Source organism: Hibiscus syriacus, unplaced genomic scaffold (genome assembly GCF_006381635.1).
Source record: "Hibiscus syriacus cultivar Baekdansim isolate YM2019G1 unplaced genomic scaffold, ASM638163v2 tig00112507_pilon, whole genome shotgun sequence".
Lineage (NCBI taxonomy): Eukaryota > Viridiplantae > Streptophyta > Magnoliopsida > Malvales > Malvaceae > Hibiscus > Hibiscus syriacus.
The window spans coordinates 1,193,662-1,205,012 of NW_024063351.1; the positions used below are offsets into that span (position 1 = coordinate 1,193,662).

Here is an 11,351-nt window from a genome sequence, read left to right on the forward strand (position 1 = left end):
GTGTTATTTACCTGTTTATTTATTTTGAAATATGGATCCAGACCCTGAATTCTATAAATGTAGATCATCAAACCCATAGAAATACATAAGGCCAAGCCGAATGTAACTTATCTGGGCCAGGAGTTGCTCATAAGGGTAATCCTTGTATTATCAGTTTTAAAATACTGACCGTCCGATTAATATTTCAAACAACACCATACCGTGATATAACCCGAGGCGCCTCTGTAGTAAAAATTCAAATAAATTCTAAAGCCCGCTCTTTCCTCATATTTTATTTCACAAACAAAAAAAATCCCCAAAAACCACGATAAAGAGAAGGAACCAAATTCAAAAAGCGGATCTAACAGTAGCAAAAGAAGAAAACATAGCTCAGCACCACACACACACAAATTGAAAGAAATTAACACAAATCGAAAAGGTTCGTGCGATTCTCCTGCTCTCGAAGATTGAAAATGTCCGGCCGCCACGAAAAAGAGAGAGGCGTCAACGTGCAAGTCCTCCTTCGTTGCAGGTTTCTCTTATTTTAACTCTCATTTTGTCTCTGTGCTTGTTAGATTCTTTAATTTTTGTGATTTTGATTTATTTTTTGGTGTAAAAAAATAAATCTATAGGCCGTTTAGCGAAGAGGAGTTAAGGAACAATGCGCCGCAAGTGGTGAAGTGTAATGAGTACCGCGAGAAGTCGCTGTTCTCAGAATATAGCCGGAAAACATCTCGACCGAGTTTTTACTTTCGATAAGGTTTTCTTTTTGTGACTATTAAGTTTAATTATTTAATAGTAAATTTGATTTGTTTGCTGCTGTAAATGTTGAATTTGTTTTGTTTTAATGGTGAATAGGTATTTGGGCCATCAGCACAACAAAAAGATCTATATGAACAAGCTGTGTTCCAATTGTAAATGAAGTTTTAGAAGGTTTCAACTGTACTATCTTTGCATACGGTCGACTGGTACCGGTAAAACATACACTATGGAAGGTGAATGCAAAAGGGCAAAGGTAATATTAGATTTATTACCTACAGGTTTTATTTTACTTCTAATTCTATCCTCTGTGCAATCGATGTTCTAATTTGCCAAACTAATGCAAACAAACATAATAGACGGGTCGTACTGGTGAATTGCCACCGAGGCAGGGGTTATTCCAAGAGCAGTTCAACATTTTTGATACATTGGAGGGCCAAAATGCGGAATACAGTGTAAAAGTAACATTTCTGGAACTATATAATGAAGAGATTACTGATTTGCTTGCGCCTGAAGAAATTTCAAAAGTTGCTTTGGAGGAAACAGAAGAAGCAATTGCCATTAATGGAAGATGGGAAAGGGGGAGTTCTTGTGAGAGGATTAGAAGAAGAATTGTTACAAGTGCTAACGAGATATTTACTTTGCTTGAAAGAGGGTCTGCTAAGCGTCGAACTGCTGAGACTTTGTTGAATAAGCAGTCAAGGTAATGATTTTGTCTGCTTTATGCTTGAGTGAAGCCAACCCAATTTTTCACATTTTGTTGATTGAAACGCTTTTGTCTATTTCAGTCGATCGCATTCTCTTTTTACTATTACAATTCATATCAAGGAAGCTACGCCAGAAGGTGAAGAGCTTATAAAGTGTGGGAAGCTGAATTTGGTTGATTTAGCAGGCTCAGAAAATATATCCCCTCTGGTGCTAGGGATATGTATGTTTTCTTGCATATTTGCTAGTCAATTTGGAAGTTGTTACCAGATACTCTTTAGTTAATATCATTAACGTTTGTTTGAGGTTGACATTACAGGGACGTGCAAGAGAAGCTGGTGAAATTAATAAAAGTTTACTGACTTTAGGACGAGTATAACAGCCCTTGTGGAGCATCTTGGACATATTCCGTACAGGTCTGAAACACCTCTTTTGTTGCTTGGTACCTATATCCCTTCATGTTTTACTCTATTATTTAGTTTAATGGGAATTTAGGGATAGCAAGCTTACTCGCTTCTTCGTGATTCACTTGGTGACGACAAAGACTTGCATTATAGCTACAGTTTCTCCTGCTGTCCATTGTCTTGACGAGACCTTAAGTACACTGGATTATGCACACAGGGCAAAGAATATAAGAATAAGCCTGAGGTTTGTTGTACACAATCATTGACCAACTGTTAATTCTTTCCTAATGTCAGTCTTTTGATTGAGTTTATTCCTTAGACAGTGGCTAAAAAACATGCTAAAATGTAATGATGCCTGCTATGCTTCTACCAAACTATGCTGCAATTGCATTGATTCAAAGTTGCAACATTGTTTGCTTTAAAGTTTAAACTGAATTTGATAAATGAAAGTTTATGTTCCTGGAAACTGGGCATCGGTCAATGTTCAAATAGTACAATGCGTTCTTCATGTTTCATGCCCTGCTATAGCTTCTACCAACTATGCTGCAATTGCATTGAGTTCAAAGTTGCAACATTGTTTGCTTTAAAGTTTAAACTGAATTTGATAAATGAAAGTTTATGTTCCTGGAAACTGGTGCATCGGTATGCTTCAAATAGTACAATGCGTTCTTCATGTTTCATGCCCTAAAGTTGGTTTAAATCTTCACATTTGTAACTATTCCATAAAGTACCGGGTTTACTGATGTGGAGGGAGTAATCATCTCTGTACTATATCTTGATGTAGGTTGAATACTTTAGATTGTGTAATTTTTTGCTATAAAAGTATCCACTTATGTTTCTTGCCCTTATTGTGCAACTTTTTGATGTTTATTGTCATTGGCTGGTTATATGATACTGTTGTTTGGAAATCAGAAAAAGGTTTAACATGTAACTTGTTGATCGCTTTTACGTAGGTTAACCAAAAAATGATGAAATCAACTCTTATAAAGGACCTCTATGGTGAAATTGAACGCCTAAAGTCGGGTAAAATGCTTTTTTATTGAAAGGCTGTTCAAAAAATTAAGGATATTAGCCAATTTAATATTCTTTTATAAACTGCATTGACTATCATACATTGCTTGTTTTGATGTCCATTTCTACAGAGGTGTATGCTGCTCGTGAAAAGAATGGTGTTTATATTCCAAAAGATCGATATTACCAAGAAGAAAGTGAAAGGAAGGTGTGCTGTTTGGTTCATACTTCCCATTAGATTTAGGATGCATGCTTATGCCTATAGAAGAGGTTTTATTATTTTTGTAATTTTCTATGACGTCATTTGTTGAATAAGATAGTTCTTTTGCCACTACTGGAAATTTTGATGTGTTTTTCTGATCTATCTATATGAGCTTTTCTATACAAGTATAATTGAAGTTTTTTTTTCTTTCCATCTAGTACACTCATTTACCAGGGTTACTGAATGATTCATTTGATTTGTTATTTTCATGTGTTTTGCTGGCATTTGTTTAGGCAATGGCTGAACAGATTGACCAAATGGGGACCTTCTAGAACACATCAGAAGGTTAGCCTTTGCTCTGGCGTCATTTTAATTAGCCTGGATCATGAGATCCTTGTGTCTTTGTTTGATATATCTGGCTAACAACTTGTTGTCTTTTTTGGTTTGTTACAAAACAGCAATTTCAGGAATTGCAAGATAAATTCGTTGCCAAGTTCAACAATGTTCTGATTTGAGTGGCAAACTTGAGATGACTGAGGTAAACGTCCTATGGTTTTGATCAGATCCTTTATTGGGGACTCATGCTAATCGAATAGGTGGAAAATACAGAATAATTTGACTGAAACCGTCAAATTGCTAGCCAACTCTGAAGAAGAACTGAAAAAGTGTCAATATGTGTTGACGGAGAAAGAATTTATATATGTGAACAGAAAAAAGCAGGTACATATCAATAAGTACATACTTGAATCTTGCCTATTAATATTTTTTTGTGCTAACATTATTTGGATGGTCAAAAATAGAAAATGCACTAGCGCACCAGCCTGTTTGCTAAGGTCTGACTTGGAGAAAGCTCTAAAGGATAATGCTTCATTGTTCCTAAAAATTGGTATGTGGTTCTGCTTCGTTATTTCAAATGTAGTGTATATGAAGAATTGATATCTGACCCTATGATGCTTTACTTTATAGAAGAGAAGAAAACTGAACTCTGATAACAGAATTGTGGTTAACAACTTTCAGGCAGAACTAGCCCAACAAATTTGGGTGCTTCGCAACCTGGTGGCCTCATCTGTGTCTCAGCAAAATGAGTACCTTCAGACTGTTGAGAAAACTCTGTTGCTCTTTCACCATATACATATGGTACCAAAAGCTTTCCCCTTGAAATGAGTCTCGAATATTACTTTTACCCAGCTTGGAAGTTCTTTTGTGGATGTCCTTTAGTAGCTGTGGCTGACCTGTATTCATAAATCTTGCTTTTAGGCAATATTGGAAATGAGAAAAAGGTGACTGCTGCAAGAGCTTTGCATGTTTCCCAACTGGAGGCTGTCCAAATGTTGTGCGACTGCACCAAGCTAGCTCCATGCTGCATTAGATGAATTTCTACTCAGGCTTCTTCAAATGCACATTCTATTGAAGAGGTAGGCGCCTGATATTTTGAGTTAGGTCGCATTTATTTCTTTGTTTGGTGTTTTTGTTTGGTTAATTGTTTTATTTTTGTTTTTGAATTTGCATCAGTTCCTTTCATCCGAAGCCTGCAAAGCAACTTCAATGTTTGATAATCTTCAGGTAGTCTGCAGCTCACCAGGACGAATGGCTGTTTTGCAAAAGAACTAAGACAGGTTTGTGCTCCAATGTTGAACTTAGACAAGTGGTGGTACAACTGATTAATACCTGACCTTTCCTTCTCTGTTTTCTGTGTCTTAGACCATAGGAATTTGGAAATGCATTTATTCTGCAATTAATTTTTTATTCGTGATAGTGTTTTGGTTGCGCTATTTATATTCGCATAATTTCCTACAAATAGGTGCATCTAGATAAGCTTTCAGAGAGTCTGTGAGAGTTCAGAATCATGCTGTGCAAGCTGGTGAAGTTCAAATGAAGAGCATTGCTACCTTCCAGAAGCTTATGAGTATAATGCATATATTACTATATCTTGACCTGAATACATTATTGAAATTTCTTATTCATCAAGCATATACCATGTAGGAGGAATCGAAATCTGATGCAGACAAGCTTATTGCTGATATGACAAATCTGGTGTATAACCATGTTCTTCGGCAAAAAGAGCTGGTTTGTTCATTCTCTATTTGGTTACTGCTTTCACTTATGCTTATTTGAAGACTAAGCTATGATTTCTCTGGCAGGTGGATGCAAGGCTTGTTAATATCAAAGAAAGTGCTGTCGCTAACAAAACATTTTTGGATGGGCATGTTTCCTCAATGGAGGGTATTACAGCAGATGCAAAACGAAAATGGCAGGCATTCGCCATGCAAGCAGAGAAAGATGCTAAAGACACTGCTGATTACTCAGCTGCCAAACATTGCCGTATTGAGGAACTCCTACAGCAGTGGTAAAATTATGTCTTATTCGTATTTTGAATCCATTTCTCCTCACTTTTTGGTTGACTTGTCCTTTTTTGTCTTTTGCACAAGTGTGTCTACTGCTGGATCTGCATTCAAGCACTACATATGTACTCAGGATTCCGTGAATGCAAAGGGTAGTAAACATGTTTCAGATATGGTGACACTTATCAGGTTGGTCGTACACATCTTTTGCGACGTATTTTTCATTGCAAATGGATGCAAACTAGTTCTTTCTTCAACGCTTAATAAAATACGATTCGGTACCTAAAAATATTTTTATTAACAACGTTTCTTCCGTTACACGTTTAAGGTACTTACCGATAAATTTTTAAACTTCTAAGTGCTTTGGTTATATTTTTGAATTTTTTAATAATAAAAGTATTATTTAAAAAAATAATTTTTTTTATTAAAAAGCCCACTGCCATGTCACCCCTTCCCCCTCTCCCTCCCCGTCTTCTCCCTTCTCTCCCCCTGCCATGCAACCTCACCTGTGTTGAATCCTCCATGAATTCACAGCCTTCCTCCCCCATTTAATCCCCATAAACTCCCGGTGCCAAGTCGCGTTGAATTCCCATGATTTTCAGTGTCAAATTGCTTGAAAAGTCCCATTCTTGTGGCATTTTAAACTTAGGGTTATAGATTTAGGGATTTATGTATTTAGGGATTTGGGATAATGATAAGTACAATGGTCGGCCAGTGACTGGGCGGTCGTTCGATGATCGAGGTGGGGCCAACGATAGAGGCGTGGCCAACAACAGTCGACGCTGGAAATGAGATGGGATTTGTGCGATGGGGATTAAAATTAAGTTTTTAAGACTTTTGGTTTTTTTAAAATTTTAAAAAATTAGATATTTTTAAATTATATGATTTTTAAAAAAAAGTTCTCAAAATTATCAGGACACATTTCACTTAACGTAGTTTTTTAACGGCGGTTATTATTCGGACACTTAAAATGATAATGTTGAAAATATTAAATACTTATTTTTAACAAAAACGACATCAAATCATATTTTGAGATATAGTTTAAGTACTAAAAATTATATTAAATCTTTTTTTTTTGAAAGATAACAATAAATTTTTCTAGAGCTGTTTCTTTGTTGGAATATTATTTCACAAGTATACTTGATTTCATTTTTGTAGTCTTTTATTCTCTCCTAGAAGCTAATTTGAATATGTTTTTCAGGAATGCTTCTGAAGCAAACGAGCAGCATGGTGCCGAAATTGACAGTGCCCGCAATGCGGCTGAGCAAGATGGCTTGAAGAATACTAATGATACCCTTCAGTACATTGATAGTGAGTCTATTTTCTTTCAGAGTATGTAGAGTTTATGCTTGACGCCGACTGTTGGTCCAATCATATCTTAGTTTAGTTATGAATAATCTTTCATTCAAGGGGACACAACAATTCATTTGATTCTTTGGTGTGAAAGCACCCATTTCTTCTAGCAAAAGTCAGCTTCGGAACCGGAATTCTCTTGCGAGTTAAATTTTGTGTGGAATTCTGTGCAGGATTGTCGGAGCAAGAACACGGAATTACGCAGGGCATCATGGACTCCATTAGAGCTCATAGTAAAAGCCTTGAAACATTCCAGGATGATCATTCAAGTCAAGCTTCATCCATGAAGCAGAGAGCAGAAGAAACATTCCAACAAAGATATATGGTATGCTTATGATTAAACCTCTTGACTTACAAACCTCTTGGCTTGATGACACTCAAATTTGCGCATCAACAAAAATAATGTACAGGATTACGAGCCAAGTGGGACGACACCAATACGAAGCGAGCAAGATGTTCCGAGCAAAGGGACTATCGAATCGCTACGAGCCATGCCAATGGAAGCTCTGGTCGAAGAATTTCGTGAAAACAATTCGTACGAATCATTTGAGGGAAAGGAATTAAAGGCATCACCAATACCACGCTCACCCCTTTCTCAAATCATTAAAAAAACTGGTGGTGTTGAACTTCTTCCATTTGCAAAATACATTTATAAAGTGTATGATTAGTGTAAAGTGTTATAATCAATCATGTCTTGGAAGGTTGCAAGGACGTAGCAGCTTGGAGGGTGTATTGCACTGTCTTAGAAGAACAATCCTTCTCAGAATTTAGCATTTTTGAGCGTTGGGGGAATGTGAATTGTGAGTTTAAACCCTTCACTTTTAGTAAGTTTACCTTTAAAATCGCTTGGTAATTACAAAAGTTGGCAATATACTGTATTTTGCGAATTCATTTGGCGGGTATTGTACTTCTATTTTAATGATTATTTTTTTTATAATTCTAATTACCATCATAATATTTGAATTCCTAAATGAGTTTATAAAAGTTAATTATCATTAGCTTAAATACGATGGGTTAATTTATATTCATCGTTTTAATTCTAAATGTTTGGATTGTTTTTCAAATAATGAATTTATTGCATAAATGGATATATAATTTAGAAATATAGGCAAAATAAAACATCTTGGAAGGGGAACTAGATATAAAACGGCTTTGTTAACTAAATAATTTATGGAATTTTATTTTGAAAATTAGGGTTGTTTGAAAATTATTTTGGGATTTTAGTCATTTTGTTATAATATGCGAGAAACTTGTCACGGAAGATTAATAAGTTTTATAAAATATAACAAATTATTAGAACTAGTCTTGTCCTAATGACCAGCCCTATACAATTCCTAAAAATTTATATGACAAGTTTTATTTTTTAATATATCTTATGAAATTTGTTTTGAGGACATGACGAATTTTATTTGTACTATAATAAATGACTTAAATCTTAAAATAATTCTCAAACATCATTATTTTTTATATCCACAATATTTCCAAAATTTAATTAATATAAAACATTACTGTTGTGCGTTAAATTATCTAATATAGTAATGGTAGAATGTTTATTTATTTATACTAGCGATCTTAATTTATGATTGTGTTTTTAATTAGGATTAATATCATGTGTACTAGTAATAATTTTTTTCTACAAGATTAAAAATGATGATATGTATTTTACTCTTTAATTTTCAAATTAATTATAAGAATATTTATCATGATTCAAATAATTTTTAATAATAATATAAAATAATTTATATTTAAATAAATAATTAATAATACATAATAAGCTAAATTATTTATAAAGAATAAATCTTAGTTAATGTTTACTACTATTGTTTTATATTGGGAGGGGCTGTCCAAAATTAAATCTGATAGTTAATATATTCTACATTAATAATATATATTTTCTCTTTTCTTTTTCGGCTGCCCTCCCAATTCAAAGTGGTTTTTTCTTGATTATTAATTCCCATCGACCCGCATCGCACACTTGATTTTGATAGATGAGTTTTATAGCATAGATCTTCTGCGTAAACAATAATTCAAACTTGAGACCTTATTTAAACAATATCAAGTTGTTTACCACTTGAATCAACCCTTATTGATAATATATTTTCCCTTTTAATAATATACCGTTATTTACCATCATTAATATTTAGACATACTTAAGAATACTTTAGAAGAAAAGTTTGAGAGGGATTGGTCTAAAAAAGACAGTTTAATTTAAGGTTAAAAATCTATTGATTATTTTAGCCATTATATTAATTATTTGAAAGAAATTAATAATTACTGTTGGAGGTATAAAAATAATAAAATATTGTGAAATCGGAAAATATTAGATTTCAGTAAGTATCGATACTGAAAAAATATTATTAATTAAATATAAAAAAACATTTTGTTGATTGAAATACTTTGGTCAATTTCAGTCGGTCACATTCTCTTTTTACTATTACGATTCATATCAAGGAAGTTACGCCAGAGGGTGAAGAGCTTATAAAATGTGGGAAGCTGAATTTGGTTGATTTAGCTAATCAATTTGGAAGCTGTTACCTGATGATCTTTTAGTTAAAATCATTAATGTTTTGTTTGATATTGATATTTACAGGGTCGTGCAAGAGAAGCTGGTGAGATCAATAAAAGTTTACGACGAGTTATACATGCCCTCGTGGACATATTCCGTACTGGTCTTAAACTCCTCTTTTAGTTGCTTGATACCTGTATTCCTTGCTTGTTCTTCTCTAATTATTTAGTTTAATTGGAATTTAGGGATAGCAAGCTTACTCGATTACTGATTCACTTGGGGGACGGACAAAGACTTGCATTATAGCTACAGTTTCTCCTGTTGTCCATTGTCTTGAGGAGACCTTAAGTACACTGGATTATGAACACAGGGCAAAGAATATAAAAGAATAAGCCTGAGATTTGTTGTACAAAGTCATTAATCAACAAGTCGATTTCTTTCCCATGTCACCCTTTTGATCGGTTCATCTCTTCTTTTATTACTTAAACAGTAGCTAGAAAGTTGCTAACGTTCACAGTTAATGAGTTCCTGCTATTGCTTCTACCAACTTTGTTGGAATTGCATCGACCTGCAAGTTGCAGCATTGTTTGGTTTAAATTGAATTTTGATAAATGAAAGTTTAAGTTCCTGGACACTAATGTATCATTTCATGCTTCAAATGGTACTCTGAATTCCCTCTGCACTTAAAAGTTGGTTTAATAAAGTGCCGTGATTATATATTCCCGTGGAAGAAGGTCGAAACCACCTAAACTCGACCTAGAAGAAATTAGGTCGAATCTTAAGTTATGTTGAAACTTGTCCCTAACAAAACCATTTCCGATTCAAAACTCAAAATTTAATATTAATATAACGAAAGCATTTCTCAAATTCAACTTCAAAATTTATTATTAAAATAATAGTATGAGGAAATCCAGCTCAGTTGGTAGAGCATAAGGTTCTTAAGGTCGTGGGATCGAGTCCCATGGAGGGCATTTCATAATTCGGAGGTCTCTTACGGAAGTTGCTCTCAACTTGATGTTGGGAGTAGCCTACTATCTTACCTCCCCCTACCCCATATATATGGGAAAAAGGGACAGCCATTTTTATGAGGAAATCCGATATGAAAAATAAATATATAAAACATGCGTAAATAATCTCAAAGTATTTTAATGTCTTAAGTCTCAATTACAAGTAATAAAAATAATTCCCAAAATATTATAAGTAAAGTCTGATACAGAAAAGTTAAGTAAAATTCATACGGAAATAAAGTTTTATTCTGAGCAATGATTATGATTCTTCAAGCAATGATTATGATTCTTACTGATTCTTTTAAGTACGGGTATCTGAAAGAGAGAAATTAAAGAGAGTAAGCGACAAGATTTAGTGTGTCTCTAAAGTGCAACAAAACAAATCAAAACACAAACAAATACAAAGTTCGATTCAATTAGATATATTCATGATTCGAAGTCAACCAATAATAAATCATAATCCGAGTCAAACAATGATATATATAATTCAAATGTTATACAAATGCTTATGCACCCATCCAAACTACAAACACTCTATCAGTGAGTAGATTCCTCAGAACCACTCAAATTACAATCACTCCATATTCGAAGAGAAGAGTCCACCATAAAAGCAGTGACCACTGAATCCGAAAATGTGACATTCACCCCGTCGAGTCAATGCACTGAACTTCCTCTTTCAAAACTCTTCCAATATGACATGCAAATGACACACATATCCGATATTCGATCGGATCCGAATAACACACACTCGAATATCATATATCTGAATTCCAATATGATCCGAATGTAATAATTACATACACAAATAATCCGAATTTGATAAATTAACACATATCACACATCATACATTTTTGAATTTCACCAAATATATCAATGTCACATAACCATCAAGCTCGAAATCAACTTCCAATCAAGGTGCTTATTTTAATTCTAATTAACTCAACTATACCACAATACAATCGAATGCTTCAATCATTTTTTCACTCAGACAAACAATTAAACAACACAACATAATATAGTACCGAACAGAGACACGCCCCAACAAAAATAACTAACGTCGGTTGTAGAGCCTATCACGATCAA

The 11,351-nt window shown here is 34.1% G+C and overlaps 1 pseudogene; it reads left to right on the forward strand.

The window, feature by feature from the left end:
• The first annotated feature begins 316 nt into the window (after positions 1-316).
• On the forward strand, positions 317-7,614 carry LOC120181054 (annotated as a pseudogene).
• The last annotated feature ends 3,737 nt before the right edge of the window (positions 7,615-11,351 follow it).